At 37.7% G+C, this 8,691-nt stretch overlaps 1 non-coding gene across 1 annotated transcript; it reads right to left on the bottom strand.

Moving 5' to 3' along the window:
- Nucleotides 1-3,676: 3,676 nt before the first annotated feature.
- Nucleotides 3,677-3,782, bottom strand: LOC122028423. Its single transcript, XR_006124804.1, has one exon. It is a non-coding gene; the product is annotated as a small nucleolar RNA R71 (small nucleolar RNA).
- Nucleotides 3,783-8,691: the final 4,909 nt, after the last annotated feature.

Genomic DNA, 8,691 nt, shown 5'->3' with positions numbered 1-8,691 from the left:
ACACAAAGACCTAACTTAACTCACTTGTCATTCATCAAAATCCGAGTTAGACCGTTAGTGCCAATTGCACAAACAATCTTTCCTTTTTAATATAATGACAACCTGGGTTAAAGTTAGAAAAAGATATGCATAAAATGAAATAGTAATAACATTATTCAAGAGAAAAGATGCTTGACTAAGATTAATCGTTTGATTAATTCACTTTATTGGTTTTATAGTTAAGATTATTTAGAATGTCTTTTTCTTACTTAACCCTTACCCTCCCCCTTTGGCATTCATCAAAAAAATAAGTAGAGTAATGACAAAAATGTAGAGTAAGCATAGAAATATAACTAAAAGTTCTAAGTCAAAAAATATATTTAATACTTTATATATCTTAGACTTAGGGAGAGGTTTGAATAAAAAATGCTAAGTCAAAAACTTTGTAAGTAAATTTTAGAGTAGGCTCAAGAAAAATTTCTATGTAACTTTTGTCAAGGATTTCTAAGTAAAAATTTTCAAAAATATTTACAAAATGCAATTTTGAAATAAGTTTAAAAATATTTTTGCAATTTCAAAAATATTTTTCCAATAATTTTTTAGTAAAAGTAAGGTTGAAAAATGTTCAAAGTAAGTTTGCAAAATTTCCTAAGTAAGAATTTCAAAATAATTTCCATAAAAAACTTTTCTATAAAGGAAATGCTTCAAGAATTGTCCAAGAAATTATATTTTTTAAGAGAAATATTTAAATAAAAATACTTTCAAAAGTTTTAGGTAAAACTTTCCATAAAAACTTTAGTAAAAGTCTTTAAAAAGTTTCCAGGTTAGTAAATATTTTCAAATAATTTTAAGAGTGGGTTACCGAGTATTTTAAAATAATTTTCAAAATAGGTCATTGTTATAGGAAACAATTTTAATAATTTGAAAGACTTTTACAAAAGATCATGTAACTAAGCAAATAAAATGTCTTTAAAAGATCCTTTCGAAAGAGTTCAAAATGCTTTTAAGTTATTTTGAGTACAACAAAATTAAAACAAAACATAATTTCATTTTCAATAGTGAAAGTAAAAAGATATTTTTGAAAGTATTCTCCCCCTAAACCTGATATTATTTAAGGAAAATAGTCATCTAGAAATTAACTTTAAATCTCTAACTGATAGTTACTAATTGACTATCAGAAGATAACAATGTTCACTTGGTTAGTCAGGTTAAATACATGTATCTGATGTGCGTAGATTTTATATACTTTTATGCATGTTTTGACGCACATTTACATACTTTGAGCTTGCTTGATTTATACATTTTTATACTTCCAGCTTTTCTTTTAGCATATTTACTCTTTTTGTTAGGAGATCTGCTTTTTGTGCATTTTTTGTGCACAGGAGTCGAATTTGGTGAAGATTCTACATTCTTGGACAAACTTATGAGCTAAGCATTGGAGAAAGCACTTGGCCATGTGCTACACACGGCTCTGCCTGGGTGGAGTGCTCTGGCCGTGTGGTCAACCAGGAGAAATAGACAAGGAACTTGGTCTGGTCGTGTGAACCTCACACGGTCGTGCCAAGTTTTGAAGCAAATCAGAGTTCAATTCTTACATGGTCGTGTGGATCTACATGGTCGTGTAAGGTTTCCAGAGAACAAGAAGTCCCTGGTCGTGTGCATCACACAGTCGTGCAAGGTTCCCAGTGCTTAAAAGTGTTCTGGCCGTGTGCTCCACACGGCCGTGCTAGGTTTCCAAAAGCTGGGGCAGTCCAGGCCGTGTGGATCTACACGACCGTGCTTGGAGGTCTTGATGGGAGTTGTCCACGGCTGTGTACACCACACAACCATGTATGGATGGCGGAGAGGGGAAAGGCTTTGGCCGTGTGAACCTCACACGGCCATGCCTCGGGGCCGTGTGGTGCCCGAAAGCCCCCCTCTATTTAAAGCCTCTTTGAAGATTTGAAAGGGGATCTTCTCCCCTTTGGGAGAAAGCAATATTTGGTGGATTCCTCCCATTCTTGGGAGGATTTTTGGGCGATCTAAAGGGAGATCTTGGCGAATTCGACTCCGGGAGCGAGGATTGGATCCGAAGATAGAGCTATATTGTAGATAAGTTTTCTTTCTCTCCTCTTCTTGGATTGGTATTGAAGAAATGCTTGTAATCTTCTTATCTTTGGTTTTCTTTCTTCGTTTTATAGAGTAGATCTTTTTGTTCTAGGATGGAGGGAGTATTTGTGAGATAAATTGATGTAAACTCTTGTGGATTTGCCATTTCTTTGTTTCTATGATGTTGCCTAGTTTGTATCGATTGGATCTTGAATGATTAATTGTGATTAGGGCTTAATTCTCATTCTTGATTGATTATTTGGATATCTTATAGACTTTGTAGAGATTAACTCTCACTCGATTTTCCGAGGGATCCACGTGACAGGTGCAAGCCCGTGTAAGGACGTTTGAGGGATAACCTTGAAGGGGAAATGAGAATATTCAAGAGGGTAGGATAGATTTTATGATTCAATCCTTGTATCTTTATGGGTTAAGAAGCTATGAACTTCTATGTTGATATCCGAGGGAAGCATAGTAATAGGTGCAATCCTGTGTATGGACAACGTAGGTTCATATCTAATTAATCACATTTAGGTACATTTTTCGGTCCTAAGCCGGTTATCTATTGCAAGAGAGAACCGGCAACCTTCTACAAATATTAGACAATTGAGAAATAAGAATTGGTAAATCATATACACTCAAGAGATCTTACAAAGAAACCAAAACTCCTAGAACCTCCCTTTATCATAACTCAAACCCCAAACTCTTGTTTGTTAATCTTTCATTTTAGATTTGTTTTTCATCCTTAGCATTTGAAACCAATTGATTAGTTGTTTAGCTAATTCGCTTTGAGATATTTCTAGTGCTTATTCCAGTTCCTATGGATACGATAATCTTTTATATTACTTGTGACATTTCCGTACACTTGCTGAACGTAACAAGTTTTTGGTGCCGTTGTCGGGGACTGCGCTATAACATTGGAGATTATCAATTGAGTTAGACTAAACATAAAATTTCTATTTCTTTTCATTTGCATATTTGTAACTAATTTCTAGTTTTCTGTTTTCATTTTCTTGTATACTTTCTAACTTCTTGGAAATTCTTTTGTAGCAATTTTCTTACCTTTCTCTGTTTTTAATTTCTTTGTTTGATTTAGTTTCTATTGCAATCTTGTTCTTGTGTATGCGAAGATCTTACTTTGTAGGAGAATTTTTTCCTCTTGATCCTGAAATTGATAGAACATTTCATAGAAGAAGAATTCTGCAGAGACAAATTGAAGAACAAGAGCATTTGAACATGGCTAATAGACCACTAAAGGATTATGCAGCACCTTATGCTAGGGGTTTTCGATCTAGTATTTCAAGACCCTCAGTGGAGGCAAATAATTTTGAGATCAAACCTGCAATTATTTCCATGGTGCAGCAAAATCAATTTGGTGGAGGACCACATGAAAACCCTAATCAACACTTAGAGGTCTTTTATGAAATATGTGGGACAATGAAAATGAATGGTGTTCCTTCAGAAGCAGTGCGGTTATTATTATTTGGGTTTTCTTTGAGAGATAGGGCCAAGCAATGGTTGAATTCTTTGGCTCCCAACAGTATCACCACTTGGGAACAATGTGAGCAATAATTCCTTGATAAATTCTATCCCCCAAGTAAAACTGCTCATATGAGGAATTTGATTGCAAGTTTCAAACAAGCTGACTCAGAATCTCTATTTGAAGCTTGGGATAGATACAATAGTATGCTCAGACAATGCCCTCACCACGGTTTGAAAAGATGGTTAGTGTTGCATACTTTCTATAATGGTATTAATTATCATACCAAAGTGTCCCTTGATTCAGTTGCTGGAGGGGCACTCATGAATAAAAATTTGGATGAAGCTGAGGAAATCATAGAGAGTGTAGCACAAAATCATCATCAATGGGCAAATGAAAGAAGTGGTGGTCATCCTTCAATAAACCCAATAACAAAAGCATCAGGAAAGTTTGATGTTGATGCAGTGACTTTATTGGCTGCAAAACTTGATGCTCTTACAAAAAAAATTTGAGAATATGGGGACTAGTTCAAATATGGTAAATGTCATTGCTATATCTTGTGAAGTATGTGGGAGTTCAGAACATTCAAATGACTCATGTCCATTGGGAGCTATCACTGCACAAATTAATCAATTGGAGCAATGCGATGCAATCATGGATTTCAATCAAAGACAGAACAACCCATACTCAAATACTTACAACCCTAGATGGAAAAATCATCCAAATTTCTCTTACAGAATTAATCAGGATCAAGGACTATCTATGGGGGCAAGACTAAATTTTCAATCTGGGCAACAAAATTTTTAGCAGCAATATTTTCAAGGCTTTCCTACATCCAAAATTGAAAAGATGCTTGAAGAAATTATCTCCAATCAAAATGAAATGAAGCAGGATCTATTGAAGCTTACTCAAAGAATGGATAATTCTGAAAAACATCAAAAGATTCAGGATAGCCAAATTGCCCAGCTAGCTTCCTCATCTTCTAGAGCACCAGGACAACTTCCTGGAAAATCCGATGTAAATCCTATGAAGCATTGCAACATAATTGAGCTTAGGAGCGGACGGACCTTGGGAAATCCCCAAGTGACTGCTCAAAAAGGGATGCAAAATGAAGAAGAGCTCTCTCCTCCTACACCTAGTCAGATTTTTAATAATGAGGAGAATACCATTGAGGTTGAAGAGACTCTTCCACTGAACCATCAGAGCAAAGTTATCCCTTTTCCCCAAAGACTCAATATGCTTAAAAAGGATGAAGAATTTGGCAAATTTTTGGAGAAGGTTAAAGAGATATGCGTTGAAGTTCCTCTTATAGATGTTATTCTCCAAATGCCAAAGTTTGCCAAATTCCTGAAGGACATCATGTCAAATAAAAGAAAGAGAGGAGATGTAGAGACCATTGCACTAACTGAGGAATGCATCGCTCTTTTGGTGAAGAACACTTCCCCGAAATTGAAGGATCCAGGGAGCTTTTATATTCCTTGAAATATAGGAATAGAATTCATTGAAAAGGCTTTTTGTGATTTGGGGGCAAGTGTTAGCCTCATTCCCTATTCAATTTGTAATAAGTTAGGTCTCAAAAACATTAAACTTACTACTATGACACTACAACTTGTTGATCATTCCTGCAGGTACCCTATGGGTATTATTGATGATGTGCCAGTAGAAGTTGGTGGGAGTATTATTCCCACAGATTTTGTTGTGTTGGACATGGAAGAGGACCCTAAAATTCCTATCATATTAGGAAGACCATTCCTTGCTATAGCCGGAGCAATTATTGATGTTAAAAATCATAAGTTGTCATTGGTAATTGGTAAGGAACGGTTGGAGTATGATTTATCTAATGTCTCTAACCATGTTTCTTCTCTTTTAAATGCTTGTAGCAGGGCAAGCATTTACAAACTTGAGGAATGGAATTTCCATCTGTTGGGTTTTTCGGGCCGCGAAAACCGCTTTTCGCGTCGCGGAAACCCTGAATCACCCAAAGCCGTAGATCCGTGCAAAGAAAAATTTCAAAAACACAAATACGAGTTTTATACTACGATCTACAGTAGATCTACAAAGGAAAAACCATTTTTACCTTCGATGCGTGCCCTTCGTTTAGTCCCGCTCGTCCAAGGAAACGTTGGATCTCGAGAGTGTCAATGTAGACACTCCTCTAGTGATATCCACACGAACAAGGAGTGGTCTTCTACCACTCAAAGATGGAGAAGAGAGCCCCAAGTGTGCTAGCACTTTTCTAGAGCTCTCGGATGGGAACAAAAAGGAGAAAAGAGAGAAATAGAAGAGAGAATCACATACACTCCTTTAGTACCCTCCTTTGTGACCTTCACTTTCCCTTGTGCTCTTGGAAACAACTCAACATCTTCTCCTCACCATGATAGCCACGACCACAGCAACTCAAGAGGAGAGGGGAACCCAAGGAAGAAGAAGGAATAATGACACCACATCAATACCCAAAACAAAAACCTCCACACCATCTAATGTGTGGCCGGCCACACCATAAAGCCCCTCATTAATGTGGCCGGCCACATTAAAACCAATTGGATGTGTAACCTCCAATGAGGTGGCATACCATTATGAGGTGGTGATGTGGCTAATGATGTGGCTAGGTTGGTCATGCCAAGTAGGATGAGTCAACCTTCATGATGATGTGGCAAGACATCAAGTCAAACTTGATGTTTCAACTTCCATTTGGTCAAGTCAAACTTGACCAATTCTCTTCCTTGTTGAGTTAAATCCAACCTTTGATTCAAGTCAATTTTAATTTAATGAATCTAATTCATTAATATAAATTGACCCAATGAATCAAATTTAAATTAGACTCATTCAACATTTGAATCTAATTGAGTATAACTCAATAAGTCTAATTTTGAATCCAATCTTTGGTGCATCATATGAACCTAATCCAATTGGTTCATCATATGAACCTAATCTCCATCCACATGTTCTTTGTGTGTGACCCAATAGGTTCTTGTAACGTTGGCAATGTTTCTAAACTCTTTTAGAAACATAAGCAATGAGAGGCATCTAGCAATACATCATTGCTACCCAAGTTACAAGAAATGTTAAGATCCAACATCACCTTGTGACTACTAATTGTGACTCCTCACAATATGTGACATTGTCCTTCTATCCTAGACATCTAGATTGATCAATATGAGGCATAGACCGTGTCATCCTCTAATCAATCTAAATCTTGAACTCCAAGTAGACTCACTCGATCAAATGAGCTCAACATCTAATGTTGACTCATTTGGGCATGGCCATGCACTTCGTGGTCTAACTCTATCAAGAATATTGATGTCGCTCCCGTCATATGGGAGGGATAGATCCCATCTACATCACTCACATCCCTCTGCATAATTTGTTACATACCCAGTAATCGCCTTTATAGTCCACCCTGTTACGGGTGACGTTTGATGAAACCAAAGTACATAACTCCTTATGTAGGGATCCATGGTGACTTCAGGTCTAAGGACTAATAGTCATACTAATAGCCACATGAGAAAGTATATGACACTCATATAACGATCCATGATACTTTCTCATGGCGGGTCATTCAGTATACATTCTCTAATGCATACCCATGTGTCATCTTGATATCTCTATATCCATGACTTGTGAGATCAAGTCATCGAGCTGACCTACATGCTAGTCTTATTGTATTAACATTGTCCCTGAATGTTAATACTCGACTAGGAATAAATTAGAGTAGTGTTCCCTATATCATCTCACTATCGATTCAACTAATCGATTGATATAGGTATGAACCTTCTACTCAAGGACGCTACTATACTTATTTTATCTGGCACTAATACAAATAAGCATAATAACCAAAAACCAAATGCCTTAATATATATATAAGAATATGATATACATGAGTCCATACAATCATCAAATGATTGGCTCTAGGGCTCTAACTAACAATCACGGACACGTAGGTGGAGAAAACCTCACACAAAGGTGTGCTAGCACCTTGGTGAGATTCGGCCAAGCAAGGAGGAGAGGGAGAGGGAGAGCTTGAGAGGAAGAAGGAGGAAGAAAAATCACACTTGAATGAAAATGAATTCACCCACAATCACAAAGTGGCCGGCCACATTCTTCACAAGAATTTTTGTTTACGAATCTTTGCACGAGATCCATGGCTTTGGGTGACTCGGGGTTTCCGCGATGCGAAAAAGCGGTTTTCGCGGCCCGACGAATCCAACAGTGGTATCAGAGCCACGTGCAAAGACTTGTACGAGTTCGTTTGTATTTTTATGAAAAATAAACCTTCTGTTATTTTCTGTAAAAATTGAGTTTTTAGAGTTTTTATGAGTAATTTTTCCGTAGAAGCGAAGCACAAGTGTCTCGGCACTTGTAGGCTTCGGCTACCGAAAAGTTTTCTTTTAAACGACTTCGTTTTGCCCCAAATCCGTTTGGGACAGCGGGGTCGGGTGCCATTAGATCGCAAAGGAGCAACTCACGATGGTTAGATCGTGGGTAGGGGCATAGCCCCTAACCCCGCAAGGGAATTTTCTTCTCGATTGCACCCGAAATCGCTAAAAACGAACCCGCCGGGAAGATTTTTCCGAAACGGCAATGTCTCGACCCAAATCGTTTTGGGACAGCGGGTTTAGGCGTTGTTGGATCGCAAAGGAACCCTCGCGATGGTTAGATCGCGGGTAGGGGCGCTGCCCCTGGGCCTCGCAAGGGGATTCGTTCCGCGATTGCGCCTGAAACCGCTAAACGGGACCGCCGGGAAATTTTATTCATAAAAAATTGTAAAAATTATTTTAAAATTATAGAAAAATTATGAAAAATATATAATTTTGAATTATATATTAATTTGTGATAGTCATGGCCCAAAATACCCAATAAGATTGGATTTGTGTTGTAATTCATAATACGGCCTGCGTGCCGTCATATGATTGTGTGTGCTGTATTTTTATTTTTTTTCCACGGCCTGCGCGTCGTGCCTTTCTCTTATTCTGGTTGTAAATTAGATTTAGATTCGAATGTAACTCGAGTTTCAAATTGTAATGTACAAATTGGAGCGGTGGAGGGTCCACACGAGACGGAGTTCCGAGGCGGGCACGAGCAACACAAGGTGGTCAAAGGGAGGAGCTTGGAGAAGCTGTTGACCCTAGGTTGACCATTCGATC

Source organism: Zingiber officinale, chromosome 10A (genome assembly GCF_018446385.1).
Source record: "Zingiber officinale cultivar Zhangliang chromosome 10A, Zo_v1.1, whole genome shotgun sequence".
Classification (NCBI taxonomy): domain Eukaryota; kingdom Viridiplantae; phylum Streptophyta; class Magnoliopsida; order Zingiberales; family Zingiberaceae; genus Zingiber; species Zingiber officinale.
Note: the sequence above shows the minus strand (reverse complement) of the source record. Positions and strands in the feature narration are given on the sequence as shown.